This window comes from Anopheles merus, chromosome 2R (genome assembly GCF_017562075.2).
Source record: "Anopheles merus strain MAF chromosome 2R, AmerM5.1, whole genome shotgun sequence".
NCBI classification, from domain to species: Eukaryota; Metazoa; Arthropoda; class Insecta; order Diptera; family Culicidae; genus Anopheles; species Anopheles merus.
Window position 1 is genome coordinate 24,823,139 of NC_054082.1, and position 12,421 is coordinate 24,835,559.

A 12,421-nucleotide genomic window follows, 5' to 3' on the forward strand; every position below is an offset into this window, starting at 1 on the left:
CTATGTAATTTAATATTTAGCTTTTTTGTGACTCTTTCTCTCATTCGTATTGCTTTGCCATGAAAACGGATTTTTTTTGTTCCCTGGATCGCAACTACGCATAAAAAAAAAAGATGCTATAAAAACACCCAAACAAAAACACAAACACTTACGAAAGGAAAGGAAAGCGAGCAAAACCTAACGAATGCCAACCATGCCGACGAAACTTAACGAAGGTCTGGGATGTGTGAGTGTGTGTGCGTACGCTTTTTTTCTGTTTTGCTCTTCTCAAATCTCCACCATCTTCGGTGCGCGTGGCGTAAAACGTGCTAAGGAATGCGAGAGAAGCTGAGTGTGAGCACATGTACACTCTCAGCATGTTTTGATGGCCGATGGCATTGTGGAAAACAACGGCGCACGTTTTGCACATCACTCAGCATCCCCTCAGATACTTTTGCGGCGAGAGATGCCGAGAGCATCTTGCTCCGACGTGGAAAAGCGCCACAACTCAACCTCTACTCAGCTCGGTGCCAAGGCTCTCTTTGTCCATTTTCCATTGCTGCTCGCGACACGCACACAAATTCTTTCTCTCTTTCGCTTTATCTCTCTCTTTTACTCTTTATTTCTCGCTTTCTCGCTCTCTCTTTCTCGCTTCTTTCTTTCTTTATCTCCCGTCTCACACGGTGTGTTTCACGTGGTGCGCGTGCTTGCGCATGTTTCACGCTTACGATCCTTTGCCCCCCCCATTCCCACGCGGTACCGACCCGCGTCGGAAGGATTCGTGACCAGTGAGCGCCTTCACACATCCTCCCGCTCAGTGCGTGAGCAGACGGGAGAGCGCCTCCATCGTGACCATCGGGTGGCCATCATATTCCATCACTGTACTCTCTCGCTAGCACAGCTCTCGCTCTCGCGCATCGCGCGCGTGCTCTCCGCTGGGAGGAAAAACCACGCCGATGGATGGATGGAAATTTTCATGCTGCCGTTTGGTAACGCGAAACAGTGGCGTTGGGTTGCAGAACGCGCCAGTTGTTGTCTCCGATCATAGCCCAGCTCTCGCTCATCACAACACACACACACACATTGCACTGAACGCGCGGGGTGCAAGAGCGACGGCATAGCAGCCATCCCCACACTGTGCAGGACTTCCACGCCCGTGTGGAAGGAGGAGAAGAAAAAGCAGAAGAAGAAGAAGAAGAAGAAGAAGAAGAAGAAGAAGAAGGACAAACAACAAAAAAAAACAACAAACAACAAACCGATCGGTACAGGTACAGCAGGACACTGCGTGGAGTAGCCAAGCAAGTGCGTGTGACAGGAATTGTTCAAGCCACATTTTGTGTGTTGTTTCCCCTTGCACAGTGTGCATCGTTTGTGCTGGCAGTAAAGGTATGCAAAGGGGGGAAAAGGGGGATTTAGTGTCGGGTGGATGGGAGAAAGGGAAGGGATTGGGCTTTGTTGTTGAGGAGGATAGTGAAGTGCTGTGAGTCGTGTGAACAACAATGCACTGCAGGTGCAGGTGCTAGCAGGTTCGAAAAGGTGTTTGTTTGCGTGTGTGTGTGTGTGAAGATGCACACCTTGTCCATGGTTGACCTGATTTTGTGTATGCAAGCAAAGGTGTGCAAAGTTTGAAGTTACCAACTTCCCATGTAAAGCAGACGTGTCCCGTCCCGAGCAGAATCCGTTAGGGAGGAAGTGCAGTGAAGTGCACTACCGTGCGGCACACGTGCGGTGCCGTTGTGAAAAGGTGTCAGTGTGAAAGTGTGCGATGGCAGCATAGAACGTTGCAAAACCTTCCCGGAAAATGGACAATGTTGTGCAGCCGACGAATGCTGAGGTTTCTAGTTTGTGCAACGTGCTGCCGAATGGAGTTTGAAGCGCCAATGTTCACTCGTGTGGATTGTGCAAATTGCAGCCGAAAGTTCACTTTAACAACTGAAATATAGTTAGCGCCCTTCCAGCGTACAAGAGGCTACATGGAAAAGCATTGGAAAATGCCGTCGGTACCATTGAAAATCATCGAAAGCTGTTCGAATACCCGTTCGTGTGTACGCTCTTTACGCGGCTGGATAAAGTTCTGCACCAGGAAAATCCCCGTTCAGGAATGCAATGTAAGTAGTGCTGCAAAAGAGGCTTCACTCGTTCATTTTCACTGTGGTTCAGGTGGAAAAATGCCTTTAACTTTCTCGCCCCTGCTGGCGTGCGTGTGGAAGAGACGATCGATGAAACAAAAGCCAACGTTCGCAGCGAAATCTCACACCGTGAAGCGAATATGATCATGATGATGATGATGATGATGATGGTGGTTATGGTGGTTGTGATGAGCTTCAAGTCGTAGGAAAATCGATTTTCCATTCTCTTTCCTCAGCCTTACCAGCCCATCATCATCATCATCAACAACAAGAGCATCATCGTTTGCACGGACTTTCTCGAGCCATATTACCCAATGGTTCCGGAAACAACACTCAATGCAGAAGCGCTTTTCTGCCATACGGTGAACAGCTAAAACTGCACACACGCACACACACCCACACTTTCACCTTTATAAACATACATACACACACGCATACAAGGAAAAAGGTTCATGGGCTTGGTTTTGTGCTAAATTACCATGTGTGTGAATTCTTTCGGTGAGTTTTTTTGTTCACTTTCTCGCGCTGCTCTGTCCCGTGCTGCTGCTGATGCTGCTGCTACTGTATGGCTGCTTTATCATCACGGGCTGTTTCACACCATTCACCCGTCGGAAGACACACGCAGCAAAAAAAAACCACGTGGGGAAAATGGGGCAAAATTCGGTTTCCATCCTCTTCCGTCACGTTTTCCTTCACACAAGCACGAAATGGGTAAACGAGAGGCGAGGATGCTGACGGCTCGGGTTGTAAAAATGAGCGGCAGGAGAGATGTGAAAAATGAAAACGGAACCCCTCTAACCACCCCGGCCAGGTAGCACACGGCGCTCTGCTGGAGTGAACAAAGGAGCTGAAGAGGTCGAAATGTTAAAATGGCTCACGAAAAGCAAAAAACAAAAAAAAAACTGCGGAAAACGATTTTGAGGCCCGCTTTTTTGTATGAGTGATTTCCGTGCGCCATTCCAATGCGTTGGTGTGCGTGTGTGTGTGTTTGTCTGTGTGTGTATGTGTTTGTGAGCGAGTGTCGCTCAGGCTTAGTATGAATGAAAAACAGCAACCTTAAAATCCTTCCAGGAAAGCCGAAAAACCTTCCTTAACCTTTCATTATGGAAATCTTTGACGAAAAGCGTTGTTTGATTTAGAAGGGTTAGAAGGGAGGGACCAACAACCGCGACAAAAGATTGCTTTTGCGCAAAATGGGGATCCGCTTGTCAGTGGATTGTTTTCGGCTGATGTTGGCGCTGTTTTTTTTGGTGTTTTGCACAATATGCTTTAAATGCAAGATGTATTTGTTTTTGTCACGTTGCTTTCTGTCACATACCAACACCTCTGGAAACTGCTGGCTTCGTGGGGCGGACGTCGCGGTGTGACGCATCTGAACATGGTGTTGCTTTTTTAAAAATAAGTCATTGCTCACGGCGGTACCGGACGCCTCGACCGCAAGCAAACACGAGCAGTTTAAAAGCAAGAATAAAAAAAAACGCATCTTCCGGACGCATTCCGTATTTCGCGACAGAGAGAGAGAGAGAACAACAAAAAACACTCCACACGACGCATCGCGCCGTTGCAAAACCTATTAATTCGCATTACGCTGTGATGTAAACGCATCGCATCGTTTCGCCAGCCCCCGTTTTGCAAAAGATGCTGTAACATCACACGTCCTTGAACTCGTTGAGAAAACGGCACGAGGGTTGCAAAACACGGCGTGGCACAGTTGCCACTGTTCTGTTGTGCAGTTTTCAACCACCCGGCCACCACCTTGCCGCCGCGTAAAAAGCAGTGAGCACGCAAGCAGCGAGTTCACGTCGCCCAAAACGCTCGCGTGTGACGTCTGGACGCAGCGGGAGTAGCCGCCTGTCTGCCTGCCTTCTTCGTGTGTATGTGTGTGTGTGTGTATTGGCAGCCCCCGGTCCCCTTGGCACCCCGTTGTTGGTGTCACCGTGTCACCCGGTGACGATCGGGATATGTGTGTATGTGGTCGACCTTCCTCCGTTCCACGCGTTCCGCATTCTCTGCAGCATCCTTCCGTTCCTTCCGATGGCCAAAAATAAGCCACCCACTGAGTTGCTGCTACCACCCCATCGCCGTGCCACTGATATGACGTGCGTGTTGCGTGAATGCGAAGACCGCCAGTCCTGTTGGAGGATTTGACGACCGTTGATGATGCACGGATTACTCCGGGCTGGTGATGGATTGAGCCGCAATTAACGCACGCTAGCGCCGCTAGCTCCCTTCGGGAGGCAGGAAGGGAGCGAGTAGGATTGGGCAAGGGGTGTGTGGGTGTTTGGGCGCACGAAGCGGAAGAGCAGCGTAACGCGAGACAGCGTGCGTGTTTGTTTGACTTGCATCGGCGGTTACATTGATTGTGGATACACATTAATAACAGTTGATTGGGTGGTGAGCAAGATAAGATTAGGCTGGAGGCTGGCGGGTGCATCCTGGGACCAGCATGCTGCTGCCATATTGGTATGGCGACACGCAATTTCAAGGACGGTTTCCTAGTTGCATCTGCAAAACAGTGTACCACATTGTAAGGTAAATATAGGAAATATATCCAACGTATGTCGAATGCAGCTTGAGACGTGCACAAGTCTAGCTGGTTGTGCGTAAGCTTGATGGATATGTTTTACCATTCATGGAAACATCATTACAAGGTAAAAATGTAAGAATCTTACCTATGTTGCATAACATCAGGCGTTGTTTGTGTTCATACTGTTCGCCTACAAGTATGCAATTTTTTGTACCAAGTTGATTTTTGCTCATCATTTGAAGCTTGTTAGCTCAAAGTGGTTGTTTCAAGGCCTGTAATCTACATATATTGATATATTTATACATATGCGTCTGCAAAACTGTGTACCACATATATCCAATGCATGTCGAATGCAGCGTGCACAAGATTCGCTATACATATACTCTATTATACATATATTGTTATATACTCCTTCATTTACCGTACCCGCTGCATGCATGTTATTACAGCGGCCTAGAAAAAAGCGTATTCCACCTATTTCAAATAACAAAAAAGCGCACCATACGCTACCCGCTCATAATTATGTATTCGCAATGCATCGTCAGCCATTGGTAACGCCGCGGTAACGCTGTTATTATTTAGTTTGCAATTTTCGCTCCCACCCTACCACACTCCCAACGTTTCAACGGCAAGGGGTTGAATGCAATGCAATAATAATGAGCAATTAAAAATACGGCTACATTTAATGATGATTGATGCATTTCACGCAGGTAAACGCATAGTTAGTGCGTGAACGAGCACCGTTGTCGTGCGGGTGGACAATTACTTTTAATCAACCAATTCACGCAGGAGCGCACGCACGCGGTGTATCATTAACGGCACCCTGCGGGATAATTCGCTTTTCGCGCGATGGAGGAGGGGTGGAGGTTCTGGGGGTTTCTTTTTTTTTTTGGTTTTTAAATACCTGACACTGATGTGCGTTTCTTTTTTCCGATTTTGTGACTCCCTTTGTGATGGAGTTTGGAGTAATATTGGTCCCAAGTACTTTGGTCTCGGGAGAGCATGAGCAAAATCTTGCACAAAAAAAAACGTCACCAAGGTGTAGTAGGGGAGGTGCAATAAATTACATCAATCCCGCCACAGTCTGATTTTCGTGACGATACGGATGGAGAAACAGCGAGCGCCACCACATGAACGAACCTCCCGTTGATGTGTGACACAAAATGGCTCATTTTGAAATTTTTATACCTTTTTGATTGCATCGCCAGCCCCGGAGCTTCTCACGGACCGACACGGCGTGGCGGACGAACGGGCTGACGGGCGTTTTGTTTGCATGTTTGCACTTTACATTAACGGCACTGTAATCGTTAAACGGCGAGAGCCAAAGCTCATGGAGCAGGAGAACGAGCGCGCGCTGGTGTTTGTGTACCAGTGTTGCTGGGCTGGGTGGGTTGTTGTTGGTTGTTTTCTGCATTGTGACTACTTCTAGCGGTAATTACAAGGCAGCGTTCGCTCGCAGCGCCCAGGTGCCGAGGTAAATGGGGAAACCGTTGCAGGTATTGAAACGTACTTGTGCAATGCTTTCCACCATTTTGCTGCCGTAATGGTATGGGAGCGTCGTTTCGAAGCCGTTTTATGCGCCACGAGTCATTTGATATTCATAGCATACAATGTGTGTGAGTGTGTGTGTGTGTGTGCAAAACCGGCCAGGCGGATGAGGAGGAGCAAGAAACGAGGGAGTGAAAAACTTCACAAATTTAAATACAATTTTCACGTCCCTTCTTGCTCCTACCGCCGTCCGACGCTCATTTCTGCTGCCTTTTGTGCTGGTGTGAAGTAAAAAAGAATCGAAGGAAACAAAAAATCATCACTCGGCTCAACTTGATCATAGCATAATAATGGAATTTTCACCAAGGAAGTGGAAGTGCCATTTTCTGGAAAAGGAAAATAAGCCTCTGCGCCGTCTTACACCGAGCTTCTTCAATCGCTTCTTTTCGCCCTCCGCCCATCCCCGGACCGGGCGATGCGTCATCGGATACTATCAGTTTTGCAGTGTGGAAAATGAAATTTCTGATTTACGACAGTTTGCAGCGAAGAGGCGAAAGTTAGCCGCCATTGGTTTTGGGCATTAAAGCCGCGTGAACACCACGTAAGCTCGAGGGTAAAGTAATACCACTGTCGCTCTCGGTGGATTCAAAGAAGGTCCTTAAATCTTTCTTTTTATTTTTTTTTCTATCCAATATCATATTTTGTTTCGGGGCACCTTCGTCCTGTGCATGCTGTTTTGTGGACGGCCTTGAATCAGTTTGTTTTAGGCTAACAACGAAAGTAATCCTTGGAGAGGGTTTTTTGGGCTGTTTTCAGCAAAATGATGCAAAGTAACAAAACTTGCTAAAAGAAGATTCGAGAAAAACTGGGAAAAAATATTAATCTTTGAAAAACCCCGTCTTCGTGCTGGAGGGGCTGGATTATGCTTTTGTTTCTGGGGGTTTGGATCATTATAGATCAAGCGGGAAGCAAAAAAAGGAGGAGGAGGTAAAATCACATGCTTGGACAACCGATAAAAAAGGGCGACAGGAAATGCCCGCCAGGCTGGAACGTTTCTAACACTCGAAGTATAGCATTAATGATGCGCAGAAGCGAAACGCAAAATCGCACGTAAAATATACACAAATATCAAGCAGAACGGGGAAAAACAAAATACATTGAAAACTCATTTTCGTTTCCCAACTTCGTCGCTGGGAAGAAACAAAAAAGCCCCCGAAAGCCCGCAAGAACCGGCCGAAAGGAATTTTTGCTGGCCTGCCTGCGAGGAATGAATCCAATTAATACATCACCGATTTAGCGGCCGGGGATTTTGCTGATTGGGCTGCATTATCGGGAGTAAGGGGATGTTTCTTTTTTTTTTTGGTTACTTTCGTTTGTTTGCCTGCGTGTGCGTGTTTTGTGGGGAGCATTTTGAGCCCGATTTGTGTCCCGATCGTGACGATTTTTGGCTCTCTGTGCGAGTGCAGGATTGTTTGGATGTTGGTTGAGATTGATTGGATCACGCACAGGATTCGTTTTCTCGGTATTGGCGAAATCTTTCAGCAACGATACTGTCGACGATTAGGTGTGTGTGGCACCAGGAGATTTGGAAGCTTTTAAAACAATTAGTATTTTATTACAATTGATGTATTAGACGGTACTTTAGTGAAGAGTTTATAGGTTGTTTCTCGAAAATGTGTTTTCCGTTGAACAAAACTTGTTTTAACCCATAACTAAGCTGATACATTAATACATTCCCGTCCCTACAACATGTGAAACAACACCAAGACAGTTCCGTTCAAAAAATCCACATTCCAATGTGTTTGCGTTTAGCAGCAACCAAAGAAAAACCCACATCAGCCGTCCCGTTGAGACGCAAACGCATGAGAAAAAAAGCCAACAAAATCATTTCAAACACTGACAAGCCAAAAGACACATAAAGCGAACAGGAACGGCTTCTGCTTCTCAGGCCCCACATTACGACCCTAGCGGGCGTGGGCGTAATTGTTCCAACACGCCCCCTCCCCCCCGCGTAGGGCTGCTGGATTGGGACGTTGGATCATGTCACTGAATGGCTTCAATGCCGCCGAGTTTACCCTTCGAACTGGCGCGTTTCGTGGTTTGGTTCTGTTTTTCGCGTCTGCACCGTAGATCATCAATCATCGACAGCAACACCGGGTTTGCAGTGATCGCGATGATCGCGGAATTTACTTTGTGCTTGTGTGTGTGTGTTTGTTTTTTTTTTGTACGAATAAGGTGCCCGCAGGTGGTCAGGAATGTGAATGGGAAGATTTTGTATTTATGGCAAAAGAATATGGTACGCGTGGGAACTATTGTGTCGTGGTGGTGCCGCGTGTATGATTTCCACCGCTCCTGACGCCATTGCAGGAGATGTGGAAGTGATAGACGCCGCTTCACTATCGTTTATTTTTCACCCTGGTGGAAAGTTAGACCGAGAAACGATAGACCAGCGAACGCGAGTAAGGAAAACTAACCTTTTTGTAGTCAGTGAAGTAGTCATTTGCAAACAAAATCGTTGCCCGCTTAAATGTTAATAGCGCTGGTAATAAATGCAACCGTTTAGTGTCATTCTGTGCACGGGTGCGGGTCAACTCTATCCCTCTTCCATCCACCTACCCCCTCCCCCCACCACAATCGTTTGAAGTTCTTTACGAGAACGATTAATTACCGGGGGCTCCTTCTCGCTGGGGCCCGTCGTTGTGCTGCTGGGAGTTAAAATTTGCTTCATTTTTCATCACCAAATTTGAGCATAATGTGTCGAGCTAGGAGTGTGGAAACCGATGGGTGGATGGGTGGTTGTTGACCGTTTGTTAGAAAACGACCAACTTTTACGCTGTCATTTTTCCCGCTAGTTTTTTTTGTCCATTCTCATCATTAACCGGACGGGCTGCTGCTGCAGGTCCCTCGACACGTACCCCCGCTTGACGCCCCCCCCCCCCCCCCCCCCGAAACGTTGCGTCGTACGTCATCCGGCGCTCTCCGATCCGCTGTCCGGCAATCGTTTGCTCCCCGGGCCCAACTCCGAACCCCCGGCCTGGTGAATATTTTCTTTTCGCCCACCGGTTCCATTCCATAGCAAACATGTTGTGCCGCCGCAGCAACGACCCGACGACCGACGTTTGCTTCGCGCTGCGGTTTTATTACTCCGCGTGTCGCAACTGTGTTTTGTTTTGCTCGGCCTCGGCCTGAACGCGGCTGGACGGTTACGGTACAATAATTACTCTTCAAACTGTCGGAGGACGCCAACGGTTTTGCGTCGGGATGAATGAAACCGCGTACCCCCGGGCAGCGCGTGATCGTCGGATGGAACGGAAATGGAGTCGTCATCGCAGCAGGGGTGTGTAGGTAGTTCTGTAGAAAAGCAGTACCGCCACCTTCCGCACACTCCCCGCACTGCCACACTAATGATGATGTCCGTTGCCCCGCACGGTGCTGTGGCCTTCCGCCCTTCGTTTTCGCTCGGGGCGGCACTGTGCGGTGAACGCGCGATGATGATTGATTGGAGAATTGCGAAAGATAAATTACTTATAGCGGTGATCGATGTCTCGAAATTCGGTCGCGGAAATCGTTTTGTGAAGTGAAGAAGTTTGCTTAATTCGGAGAAGCTCGCGAAGATAACCGGCGGATGGTTGGCGTTAGTCCTGAAGTGACTTCAGGTTTTCGATTGATTGATGAAGTGGTTCGCGTGTTTGCAGCCGCGGTGGGGAAGAGGGTGGAAACGATGTTGCGGATGGGATGATTTGAAACTTTATTTTCGAATCGAAGAAATGTGTTTCGGTATTGGTTGATTAAATGCGCCCGTTTCGCGAAAGGGTTCATCGAGATACGATGCACAGGAAGAGAGTGGGAGGTTGAGAGTGTTTCGTTCTCTTGAATCCTACACCAGATCTAAAGGTAAAGGCCTTTTGGAGTGTTGTTGTGTAAAATTTACTAATATTCCTTTGACAAGAAACAGTGAAGCGAGAGAAAAGATTTCAATAAAAAGGCGAGTAGCTTCGAGTGACAAACACATCACTAATACCGCGTAAAAAGGGATGAAAGTTATGCGGATTGCATAATTTAAGGCGCATAATAATGATTTGTATTAACACTATTTGGACGTTATTTGGACTCTGGTCAATGTTACTCATTGGGATTGAATGTCTTTAAACCTCGATGTTTATTTTTGAAAATTAATACAGAAAAAATCGTTCAACACATTCAAGGATCAAACATTTAGGCTAATAGGATCGAACATTCAGAATTAAATTTCAACAAGTCCATGCCCAACAAAATCGACAAATCCAATCACCTAAATGCCGTATGCAACAACTTGGGTGTGGCTTTCTATTTGCTCGTTACGGTTCATTAAGGATAAGTTAATTTACACCGCAGCAATGGGAGGAGGCATCCGCGTACACTGCACATAAAATCAACCGTACCAAAAATCCCACTGGACACACACACACACAGGCCGTTTTTGGCAAATAATCATAATTTAAAGCTAATCCCAAAGTCTCGCGCCAAAAATCCCATGGCTTCAGAGCTGGCGAATGGATGGCGCGGATTTGTGTGCGGCCAGCCTCATGAGTGGGTTTTGCGGTATGTGGCTGTACTGAATGCACCCGATTCCTTTTTTCTCACGAGCGCGTGTGTGTGTGTTTAATGCAGGGACGGTTACCAACGTTGGCGCAAGGATTACGTTGAAATCCTGCTCCCTTACTGGTGATGCTGGAATGAGTTTATAAGCCCTTTTCCCGTTCTTCAACCGCACATGAAAGCCTGTGGATTGTGATGGTGAGCAGCGCGACGAAAACTGAAAGGCACGAAAGCGATCGTATTACCACCAGCGTCGATGGAGTTGTTTTACAAATTGAAAACTTCCTGGAAGAGTTTAATTCTCGTTGATGAAAGTAAATGCTTAAAATAGGCTTGTATTGGCACATGCTCACCAATTCATCAACAGCAGATCGTTACAGACAATCATGCACTGAGCCATGAACAGCGTTGCCTCGACAACCTAGCTGGGAATATCTCGTGCCTGAATGAATGGATCTCTGTATGAGCATGTCCCTCACGATTCTTGCGCTGATGAGCGTTGTCTGGGCCTTTTTGCCATTTGCGGTGTCCATGGGGTGTGATAAATAAATCATAAAAATGGACAATGTCTCGACGAGCCGATCAACTGTACGCTAGGGCAGTTGCAGGACTCGTGGAGCCGACCTGTTGTCCGGAGGGACCATATGTCGCCGTGCTGAATGGATGGATTTTACTAATAGATTTTATCTATTATTATGATCCATTTCGAACCGCACGTGCAGGGATGGGAGCTTCGAGGATTCGGTAAATATGTGTGAAGTTGCTAATGGAAAGGTGGTTTTGTGCCGCGGAAATCCATTCATAAACGAGAGAGAAAGAGAGAAAAAGCGATAAAGGGGCAGAATGAAGGGGATAGTCATGATAATTGATCATAGCTAGTACTATGTTCAGGTAATAGACCTTAAATTAACTCTTCGTGCAGCGGAAGACTCTCTCTTTCCTCGAATAGTTGACAGAGGCAGCAGAAAAAAGATAATTAGAAGATGAATAACCTCATCAAGATGCATTTCCATCACCGCGCGGCCACATGAGGTGAAATATACAGCGAAATGAACTATTTGACAGGCGAAATATCTGTCAGATAACGCATCACAGCAACCAGGTGATGTGCAATGTAAATAAATAACGTGCACAAAATCGTAACTAATTCCATTAAAGAACTTCAATGTTAAATATTTCGTTAATTTTCATTCAACAATTCATCATTTCTTTCATTTTGGGAATGTTATGCTTAAGAAGATATCCTTTTAAAGTTACTTTCGAAAGCGGATGTTGTATCACCCGCAACCCTTTAGCAGCAGCTGTCAGATATTTCACCTGTCAAATAGTTCATTTCGCTGTATATTTCATCTCATGTGGCCGCGCGGTCACACTCACTGCCCTTTCATGTTTTGCATACGCTTTTGTACAATCTCAGTCTTTCCGGTAAGCAGCAATAAAGGACATTCCTTTTACGTAAAAACACACGGCCTGTGCTGTGGTTTGTTGTGAACCAACGCAAATTAATTCCAGTGGGAATACAAGCTTTACAGTGTCTCTCGTGCGTAACCGTTGCCATCGTGACAGGCTAGTCCGGTTGCGAGAAAACAGACCATCGCTGCACGGTACGGAAACCTATCCAGCAGTCGGGCAAGCAACCTCGGGCACGGTAGTTAGGAGCGTTCATAATTAATTACATTTACATAATATTCCACAACGCCTGCCGTTTGTCTTTTTCCGC

The 12,421-nt window shown here is 46.8% G+C and overlaps 1 protein-coding gene across 5 annotated transcripts in view; it reads left to right on the forward strand.

Annotated features, from left to right (window-relative positions):
- Window positions 1-958: 958 nt before the first annotated feature.
- Window positions 959-12,421, forward strand: part of LOC121588341 (mucin-19) — a 149,134-nt gene continuing 137,671 nt past the window's right edge. For 2 of the 5 annotated variants that reach the window (XM_041906141.1, XM_041906145.1), the window contains exon 1: window positions 959-1,365. The gene's annotated coding sequence lies outside the window, so the exon portion shown is untranslated. The other 3 variants (XM_041906143.1, XM_041906144.1, XM_041906142.1) reach the window with 3 other exon arrangements.